This window comes from Octopus sinensis, linkage group LG10 (genome assembly GCF_006345805.1).
Source record: "Octopus sinensis linkage group LG10, ASM634580v1, whole genome shotgun sequence".
Lineage (NCBI taxonomy): Eukaryota > Metazoa > Mollusca > Cephalopoda > Octopoda > Octopodidae > Octopus > Octopus sinensis.
Window position 1 is genome coordinate 20,978,594 of NC_043006.1, and position 11,099 is coordinate 20,989,692.

Here is an 11,099-nt window from a genome sequence, read left to right on the forward strand (position 1 = left end):
AAGTGATCTTAAGTAATATCTTTGGAATATGGAAAATTGTTGCCTGATGAAAGCGTGAGGTGCAGAAACATATGTTGTTATGCATTAATAAAACCTATGAATTTCCATCCGCAAGTTATTATCATTAATATTACACGCGTGCGCGCACACACACACATACACACACACACACAAACAAACACACACACACACACACACACACACACACACACGCACGCACGCACGCACGCACGTATACATATATGACGGTATTCTTTCAGTTTCCGTAAATTAAGTACCAGTTACGCACTGGGTCGGTGTAATCGACTTAATACCTATGTCCATCCTTGTGTATCCCCTCTGTGTTTAGCCCCTTGTGGGTAATAAAGAAATGGGTATTCTTTCAGTTTCCGTTCATCAAACCCACTCACGAGGCTTTGGTCGGCCCGAGGCTTTAGTACATGCCACTTGCCAAAAGTGCCACACAATGGGACTGAACTCAGAACCACGTAAATAGGAAGCAAACATTTTACCACACTGTTACAGCAGCGAAAATATTCAAGAAAAGAGACAGGTGTGGTCATAAGTCACAGAAATATGATAATAAATGTCGCATGTATCAAAGTGAACGTACAAGACGCATATATGCTGTCATTAAGTACAGGCTTTATGGTAATGTAAAACGAAACAAAAGCAGTTCTAACTATTTCCATTGTTTAATATTAGAAAAGAATTACCTGACGTTTGGCGACATCCAATTATAAGAAAAAATAAATCAATACGAGCTGCCGTATATTCTAATGGTATATTCCCAATATAAATATTGCCGCTCATACATACATACATACATACATACATACATACATACATACATAATATATATATATATTATATATATATATATATATATTATATATATATATATATATATATATATATATTTGAGTAGTTGAATGAATTATCTTATTAAGGATAATTCGAAAGATAACCGATACCTGGGTAGCAAATTCACATCAGAAAGAACACGGTTGAAGTTACGTCCCTAGGGCACAGACTACGTGCTTTCGTGCGGAAATTATCGCCATGGGCTCCTTGAGAGCAGTCAGCTACAAGTTTTTTGTGCATTTTGATGTCGACATAAGTTCCTTGCCTTTCCTGATGAGAAATCTGCATAATGTACTCCTTATTCCTTCGGAATTAGGAATATGCAGCCTTCGAAACATATGTCGAAAATAATGGAAATTTGTTAACAAGCCGTTCAACTCCATTCTTTCATATATATATATATATATATATATATATTAAGAGGGTGGTGTGTGGAGAAGTATGGTCGGGCTTTTGGTTGTAGATCCTTCTTTAATTTGAGATATCCGAGTTCGTGGATGTTGAGTTGAAAGCCTAATTCGATTAGTGATGGTGGGTAGTTCCTGGCAATGGGTGTATCCTTTAGTTCATGTAGTCGTGCGTCCCTGGTGCTTGTATTAGAAGCTACAGTACAAATCCTTTTTGCTAGGTTGAAAGGGATATTCATTCAAGTGAGTCTGGGGTGGCATGAGTTGAACGGTAGATATTGCTTGGGGACCGTGGGCTTATAGTATATATCTATTTCTATTTCTTTGTTAGATTTCTTAATGAGGATGTCGAGGAATGGAAGTTATTTATTATGGATATATTTCATCGTAAATTGAATGTTTATGTCAAATCCATTTATAAATACTTGAAATTCTTTAAGTCTCTCTATACTTTCATGCCAAAGAATGAAACAGTCATCCAGATACCTCTTTCATTTATTTTCTGTGTAGAGGGAGAATGGGTTGCCGTATTTTTATAGTATCTTACGATAAAGACCGATGTATATATATATATATACATATATATATATATATTTCTCTAGTTTCAGCCCAGAGCTGTGGCCATGCTGATGCACCGCCGTTTTGCTACACTGTGGCACTTGGTGAATCATAGAGTTTGATATAGCTACCCTCATTTGCACCTCTTGCCGTGAGGTAGGTTCATCTGGGACTCTCAACAGGAAGAGGTCCAGCTTTGATTTAAAAACCCCTACATCTACTTTGTGCAAGTTCCTCAGACTCTTTAGGAGAATATTAAAAAGTGCGGGCCCTTGAAACCCAGGCTGTTACAGTAACTGGTCCTGAAGCGTGATGGCATTGCTGGGACCTTTGGCACTATGCAGTGTCGTCCCGTTCTGGCATTGGTGTAGCTTTCAATGCCAAACTTTGGCACAATTCCTTCCAGGATCTTCCAGATATATATTACTGCATACCTCTCCCGTCTTCTCTCCAGGGAGTAAAGTCTTAACTGTTTCAACTTTTCCCAGTAGCTGAGCTGTTGCAAAGAGATTATCTTCTTTGTGAATCTTCTCTGGATTGCTTCAAGGTCCGCTGTTAATTTCACACTGGTGGGTGACCATAGCTGTGAGCAGTAATCCAGGAGGCTGAGGACGAATGTCCACCAGAGGACCATCATGGTTTCCTCATCTCTGATTCTGAATGTTCTTAGGATCCATCTACCCAGTCGTCTGCACTTTGTCGCCATCCTGGTAATGTGCACTTGGAAAGAGGTATCATCACTCATGTCGATACCCAGGTCCTCACTGACTTAGGCTCTGGGATTGAAATTCCCTGTGGACCGGTGTACCCTGTAAGTTTAATATTCAGTTTTGGATGCTGGTAGCGCATGGCCTGGAATTTTTCAGCATTAAACTGCATATTATTATCCTCAGCCCATCTGTAAATTGAGTCCAACTCCTGCTGCAGGTGTGCAACATCACGGGTGTTCTGTATTTTCTGCGAGACTTTCGTATCATCTGCATAACTTGCAAGGGTGGCTATCCGGGCATTCGAGGGCATATCTGAGAGGGCCACTATAAAAAGCAGTGGTCCCAAGACAGTATCCTGTGAAACACCGCTTACTATTTGTGTGTTCATAGAGGTGGCTCCATTAACCACAACTGCCTGACTCCTATCTTTCCGGAAGTCATGTAACCACTCTCCAAGTTTTCCAGCTATGCCGCGGTCACGCAGTTTGTGGCATATTATGCCATGATCCACCTTGTGAAAAGTTTTTGCAAAATCAAGGTATATTACGTCCACATCTAATTTGTTGAGTAACTGCCTCAACACCCAGTGATAATGTTGTAAGAGCTGGATCAGGCAGCTCCTACATGGTCGAAAACCATGTTGGGTATCACTCAGCAAGTTATTTTCTTCAAGGAATGCGATTAGTTTCTCTCTGACTATCTGTTCCATGACTTTGCTGATGTGTGAAGTCAGAGAGATAGGCCTATAGTTTTTGGCATCTGCTCTACTTCCCCCTTTATGTATTGGGCATATTATTCCCTCCTTCAGCTTGCTTGGCAGTTTGCCATTTGTAAGAAAGCTCCGGAAGAGAATCTGGAGGGGTCTTGCCAGGGCATGCTTACACGATTTGAGGTGGATTGCTGGGAAACCATCAGGACCAGCAGTTGAGTTTGTGTCCACTTCATCTATAGCTTGTAGTATATCTTCTTCGCCAATGTCAATGTATACATACATACATACATACATACATATATATATATATAATATATATATAATATATATATATATATTATATATATATATACACACTAACATTACATTAATTTATCATGCTTACATGTTCATAATAGTTTTTACTTGTTCGATGCGTATTATTGCATCGACATAGAAACCCATTTGCGTAACACTCCTAACTAATTCGTATACGGACAAATCACTGAATTTTTGAAACCGCTGTTAAGATATTTTAAGCACTGAACTTTTTCTTCTTAAAATATATCCGTGGTATAATGCGCCCTATATACGTACTTGCATGTCATATATCTCTTATAGATTAATCAGCCGAAATTGCTAAGATGATCTGGTTCTTGACTGATGACTGAGGGCTTCGAATGTCCCGTCCTGTGGTTCTTGTGTCGTCTCTGTGGTGTTTCATGTTCTTGTCCATGTCTGTAATTATTTTTACTGTTTACCTATATATATATATATATATATATATATATATACATATATATATACATATATATATATATATATATATATATATATATAGATATATATATATATATATATATATATATATATATATATATATATATATATATACATATATTTATATTTTATAGAGGGCATTATTACACATAAATGCCACATGCTAAGAGGGACATAAGTCATTACTACCAAAATTTAACGAATCATACCGAATGCAGCTCTCGAAGCAAGACATTTTAAAAAACTGAATTTAGTTCTATATCACCTGTGATTTCGCAATTAACGTATTAAATACGTATTTTGTTCATCAGTAGAACAGATTCTGAACACATCATAAATAAACATAACCAACATACCTAGCGAAGCCAAACAGACATCGGCTTCCCTCAGCGAAGCACATGGAAATGTTTATAAATCATATATTCGGTAAATGGCGGGCTTTTTCGAACTGCATGTCGGTAGGAAAAGTTTTTCTTCGGAATAAATTTAACAATTATATATATATAACAATTATATATATATAATTGTTAAATTTATATATATATATATATATATATATATATATATATATATATATATGTATGTATGTATGTATATATATATAATATATATTGTGTGTGTGTGGTGTGTGTGTGTGTATAGACAGATAGGCAGATAGATAGATAGTAAAATAGAAAATTTGGGGAGGAGAAGGTTGATTATATCTACTCTGGTATGCGACTAAAGAGGAATGAAGAGCAAATTTGATCCAGACGAGATTTCAAATCAGTATGTAATAGACAGAAAAAAATACCGCAAGGCATCTTGTCCGAAGCTTTAACAATTCTGTCGTTTTACCTCCTTAATGGTGATGGTTGTGATGGAGGTGGTAGTGGTGGTGGTGGTGGTGGTGGTGGTGGTGGTGATGATGATGATGATGATGATGATGATGATGATGATGATGATGATGACGACAAGACTGAGCAGAATACAAAGAGAAGCCATGGTAGCATTGTGAAGATTGTGCGGGGGAAATTTTGCCTGAAACAGAAGACAAAAGTAAAATGTTGTAGTACTAATTGCCATCAAACCCAAGGGCAGAGTCAGATGGAGTGAAGTTAATTTGGGTCTTCAATGTCTAATGAAAATCAGGTGACCCCATGAGAAAAACTTAACAATGTGATTGTCGAGAAAATGAAAAGTCTTTGTTGGATAATTGATGCAGCCGCGTTAGGGAATAACAAATGTAAGAAGGGTAAAGGGGAAACAGAAAAGATGGAGAAGTATCGGATCTTTGCGAAATGTAGGACTTGAAAACGGAAGAGAAGAAAAAGTAGTTGCCATGGAGAGAGTAGTATGGTAAGAAACTTGCTTCCCAACCACATGGTTCCTGGTTCAGTCACACTGCGTGGCACCATGGGCAAGTGTCTTCTACTATTACCTCGTGCCGACCAAAGTCTTGTGAGTGGATTTGGTAGACGGAAACTGAAAGAAGCCTGTCGTATATAAATACATACACACACACATATGCGTGTATATATATATACGTATATATATATATTATATATATATATATATATATATATATGTGTGTGTGTGTATGCATATATACATACATACATACATACATACATACAACATACATACATACATACATACATATATATATATATATATATATATATATATATATAATATATATATATATATAATATATATATATATATATATATATATATATATATGTATACACACGAAAGCACGTGATCTCTGCCCTTGGCATGTAGCTTCAACCGTGTTTTCTGACGTGAATTTGCTACCCAGGTATCGGTTAACCGAATTATCCATACTAGGATAATTCATTCAACTACTTAAATATTATATATATAATATATATATATATATATAATATATATATATATATATATAATATATATATATATATATATATATATATTATATATATGTATGTATATATACATACATATATATATGTATATATGTGTGTGTGTGTGTGTGTGTGTGTGTGTCTATGTTTGTCCCTCAACACCGGTTGTCAATCAATAGCAGCACAAACGGACATTGGACAACCAGAAACGTTATTTTTTTTTCAATGTAAAAGCTCATTGACTTTTGTTTTCATTCATTATGCCTAAACCTACAATTGTGCGTTTCATTTTTGTATCATTGCAAAGTATAATGAGAATTGAGAACTTCAATGCGTTTACAGGTAAATAAAATTGCATTTTAAACATAGATTTTAATAGGCGCAGGAGTGGCTGTGTGGTAAGTAGCTTGCTAACCAACCACATGGTTCCGGGTTCAGTCCCACTACGTGGCATCTTGGGCAAGTGTCTTCTGCTATAGCCCCGGGCCGACCAATGCCTTGTGGGTGGATTTGGTAGACGGAAACTGAAAGAAGCCTGTCGTATATATGTATATATATATATAAGTGTGTGTGTATATGTTTGTGTGTCTGTGTTTGTCCCCCTAGCATTGCTTGACAATGGTGTGTTTACGTCCCCGTCACTTAGCGGTTCGGCAAAAGAGACCGATAAAATAAGTACTGGGCTTACAAAGAATAAGTCCCGGGGTCGATTTGCTCGACTAAAGGCGGAGGGACATCGTCTTTCTGTTTGTCACTGTGCCGCTGTTGAACCGGAAGTGTTGAATCCAAATAATGTTTGAGGTTTGTTGCGTGGCGCAGCCAGAAAGCATATGCAAACATGTCGTAAATGAATACTCTTTTCTCTCTTTTACTCTTTTACTAGTTTCAGTCATTTGACTGCGGCCATGCTGGAGTATCGCCTTTTAGTCGAGCAAATCGACCCCGGGACTTATTCTTTGTAAGCCCAGTACTTATTCTATCGGTCTCTTTTACCGAACCGCTAAGTGACGGGGACCTAAACACACCAGCATCGGTTGTCAAGCAATGCTAGGGGAACAAACACACAAACATATACACACACACATACATATATATATATATACATATATACGACAGGCTTCTTTCAGTTTCCATCTACCAAATCCACTCACAAGGCATTGGTCGGCCCGAGGCTATAGTAGAAGACACTTGCCCAAGATGCCACGCAGTGGGACTGAACCCGGAACCATGTGGTTGGTAAGCAAGCTACTTACCACACAGCCACTCCTGCGCCTATTAAACATTACTAAGTATTTGCACTTATTTTTGCCGACACAGAACAGCTAAATAAAGGAACATTAAAAAATGGTCAAACTTTTATAACAGCGTGAGTGAGAAGCAAAAGGATTCCGATCTTCCGAGGAGGCACTATCAAGCTGGTATTGATAGATTCCTGAACCACGATGTACCAAATGAGTTCTTTTTTTTTTATGAGGACTGACTTTGTTATGAGTGACTTTGTTAATTGGTGAAGTAGGCACACACTTATGTCAGTTATTGCTGACGAATATAATAATGTATCTGATAAAGGAAAACTTACGTTATGTATTCATTGGATCAACAAACATTTGATAGTGGCCTATGAGAACTTGCTGAGCTTTTATTACTTGCCAGAAATAAAACCTTCAGCAGTATTTACTGATACGATGGATGCACTCATAACTATAGAGGTGTAGTAATAAAATAATAATAATAATAATAATAATAATAATAATAATAATAATAATAATAATAATAATAAAGGCCTTATACAGCTGCAAAACTACTATAAAATAACCACCATAGGACTGCAAAAATATCTACTTCAGAAGGAAGGAAAACTGATCCAGATAGCGGCAAAAGACGAGCAAAACAAAAACTGTTCTCAGTATTAAGGAAGCTGACAATACAAACAAGAAATCATACCACCTAATAACACGAAGAAGAAGAAGAAGATGAAGAAACAACAAAAGCTATAAAACAATTGAAATCCAAACTAAAAATAGAACAGCAACGACCATGATAAAACGATGGCAAGAAAAGCCCCTTCATGGTAAATACTGGACTAAACTAAACGCAAAAGAAATAGACAAAGAAAAATCCCAGCAATGGTTGAGAAGCTCAGGACTCAAAGCAGAAACAGAGGGATTTTTAATTGCAGCACAAGACCAAAGCCTCCCCACCAGAAATTACCAAAAACATGTAATGAAAAGAAATATTACAAGTAACTGCAGAATATGTGGAGATGGACAAGAAACAATAAATCATATTATCTCTAGCTGCCCAGTCTTGGCTAAGAAGGAATATATTCACAGACATGACAGAGTTGGAACCTACATACATTGGAAACTATGCCAACATTATGGAATAACAACAGAAAAAAGATGGTATAGGCACACACCAGAAAAGGTCACAGAAAACGAGAAAGCAACCATACTCTGGGATATGCCGATACACACAGATAGAGAAATTAAGGCCAACAGACCAGATATAGTTGTCAGAGATCATGAAGAAAAAAAATGCTTTCTAATTGATGTATCAATACCGGCTGATGACAAGGTGTCTCTAAAAGAAATGGAGAAACTCTCAAAATACAAAGACCTGGAAATAACCATACAATAACCATCAGAGCATCACAACAAATCACAGCACATACCCAAGGCACACAGAGCTGTGCTCGGTAGTGAAGTGAAAGCACGCTATAAAAATAAAACTACTGAATAATAATAATAATAATAATAATAATAATAATAATAATAATAATAATATAATAATAATAATATAATAATAATAATAATAATAATAATGATAATAATAATAATAATAATAATAATAATAATAATAATAATAATGATAATAATAATAATAATAATATAATAAATAATAATAATAATAATAATAATAATAATAATAATAATAATAATAATGATAATAATAATAATAACCACAGATTTGCTTGTCAGTTGTTTGACCGTAACCAGTTGAGCATGTCTCTTAGTGGCTGACGATATGTGCATCTCTGATCACGAGCAGAAGTAGTGGGGGAGCATCATAGCCATGTGTTGAAAAGGATTCTTTGGGGTTTGAATAATTCACCTCTGGAAACATGGGTGTTTCGTTCAACGTCCTTAAACAACCCTTATTCAGGGACCTTTTGAGCGGGATGGGTTACTCGATCTGAAGAAAATTCTAACTGGGCTCCACCTGCAAGGTCATGTGCTGTTTATCTTGATATGAGATCACCATGTCGCGCACATATGGTTGTGATGCATGTGCCTGGTGTACCCTTATCAGACGGGTAGTCATGATGGGTATACTGGGCTTCGTATATTTTACCCCAGTGTCACGTTGATGGCATGCTCTGCTCGCTCACTCAATAATAATAATAATAATAATAATGATAATAATAGTAATAATAATAATAATTTGAATGGTCAGTACAGGTTAGAAGAAAGAGGAAAGCTAACAGTACATAAGAATTGTCACAAAAAGTGGCAGTGTTAAAGACCAAACTGAAAAGATATGATGCTAGCTACAAAAACTTTGAACAGGATAGAGTGCTCCAATCTAATAGAAGAATAGAAGAATAGAAGGCATCCTTATTTAGGAAATAGAGGGGAACCAGCATCAGGAATCAGTTCCTGATGCAGAAGAAAGTAAAATATTTTGGAGGGAACTGTGGAACAGGCCAGTGAGACATGAAGAAACTGCAAAGTGACTAACACAGGTGGAAAGACAACTTGCATTTGTACCAAGACGAAAGGACGTTAGAGTCGATGTATATATATTGCGAGACTGAAGTTAAAGAAATAGCAAATTGGAAAGGACTTGGCGCAGATGTAGAACTGGCTGAAGCTACTGGCTGAAGAACTTTACACAGTTACATGAAAAGATCGCTGCAAACTGGATGAATACCTGCAGAAGAACTGATGAAGGCGTCAACTACTTCGGCCCAATATTTTGGGTACAACTTTCTCTCAAACCTGCAATCCTGCTCGCAACCACTATTCGAAGTTTTTTACAAGATCTAAACGAAGCCCTGATTGGAGCCCTGATCCACTGAAATGCATGAACTTGTCTTTCAATGTGCACAGTTCCAAACTCGGCCTATTTCCAAGGATTTTCTGACAATTAGCTATGTCCATAGTACTATGGGGTAATAGTTGACCATTGCCGGTTTCAGGTAAGTTCGACTGATACAGAAGCGCAATCAGGTGGGTGTATTCAAGATGTGCGTAGGTTTACGAAAACAGCTCTCTTGGATCTCGTGTAGCGTCGGAGCATTGCTGACTTGAGGAGTAATGCCAAACAGTTGTTGCCACGCGTAGGACTGCTCCAGTTATTAGCTGAATCCATTGCGAGAGTCGTCCAGTTACTTCTCTTTGCGAGGAGAGTACGGCAGTTTTACTCTGTCAAGTGGTTATTGCGGAAGGAATTGTAAGGTGGACAAAACTGAAAAGACGCAGTACCACTGCGTACCAGCTTATAGCTAGATAGACAAGGTTGATGACAAATAAGTGTCGTGGTCATGGGCACAGTATCACACTAGTATCACAATGCAGCACTCACTCATACTTCGTATGCGGACAGGATACCGAATGCACTTTTGCCGAAGGACAAGGAGCCAAAGCGAAGAAGCTGAATGGACACAATGCCGAACAGACATAAAGCCGAACGAACACAATAATAATTTTTTTTTTTTAAATCATTCCTACCTACATAATTTAATGAACAATTCACCAATTGGCACTTAAGATTTGATGGAATTAAAAATATTAAAAAATTATCATAAAAAAAATAACATTTCTACCTACATAGTTTAATGGCTACACTTGAGTTCATGATAATTTGCTGAGAACAAACAGTTCTCTTGAAAGCTGCCATCAGGCTTTTAAAAAAGACTTTATGTAACTCATCACACAATCGCCAAACTACTAAACGTTATTAGAAATGGTGAGGGCGCGTGGCTTAGTGGTTAGGGCATTCGGCTCATGATCGTAAGGTTGTGAGTTCGATTCCCGGCGACGCGTTGTGTCCTTAAGCAAGACACTTTATTTCACGTTGCTCCAGTCCACTCAGCTGGCAAAAATGAGTTGTACTTGTATTCCAAAGGGTCAGCCTTGTCACTCTCTGTGTCACGCTGATTATCCCCGAGAACTACGTTAAGGGTACACGTGTCTGTGGAATGCTCAGCCATTTGCACG

At 37.2% G+C, this 11,099-nt stretch overlaps 1 long non-coding RNA gene across 1 annotated transcript in view; it reads right to left on the reverse strand.

Moving 5' to 3' along the window:
- Positions 1 to 10,586, reverse strand: part of LOC118765043 — a 19,729-nt gene extending 9,143 nt beyond the window's left edge. Inside the window, exons 1-2 of the long non-coding RNA XR_005000885.1 lie at positions 10,465 to 10,586; positions 2,300 to 2,307 (exon numbers count right to left, since the gene is read on the reverse strand). This is a non-coding gene — a long non-coding RNA (uncharacterized LOC118765043). The remainder of the gene's footprint in view (positions 1 to 2,299; positions 2,308 to 10,464) is intronic.
- Positions 10,587 to 11,099: the final 513 nt, after the last annotated feature.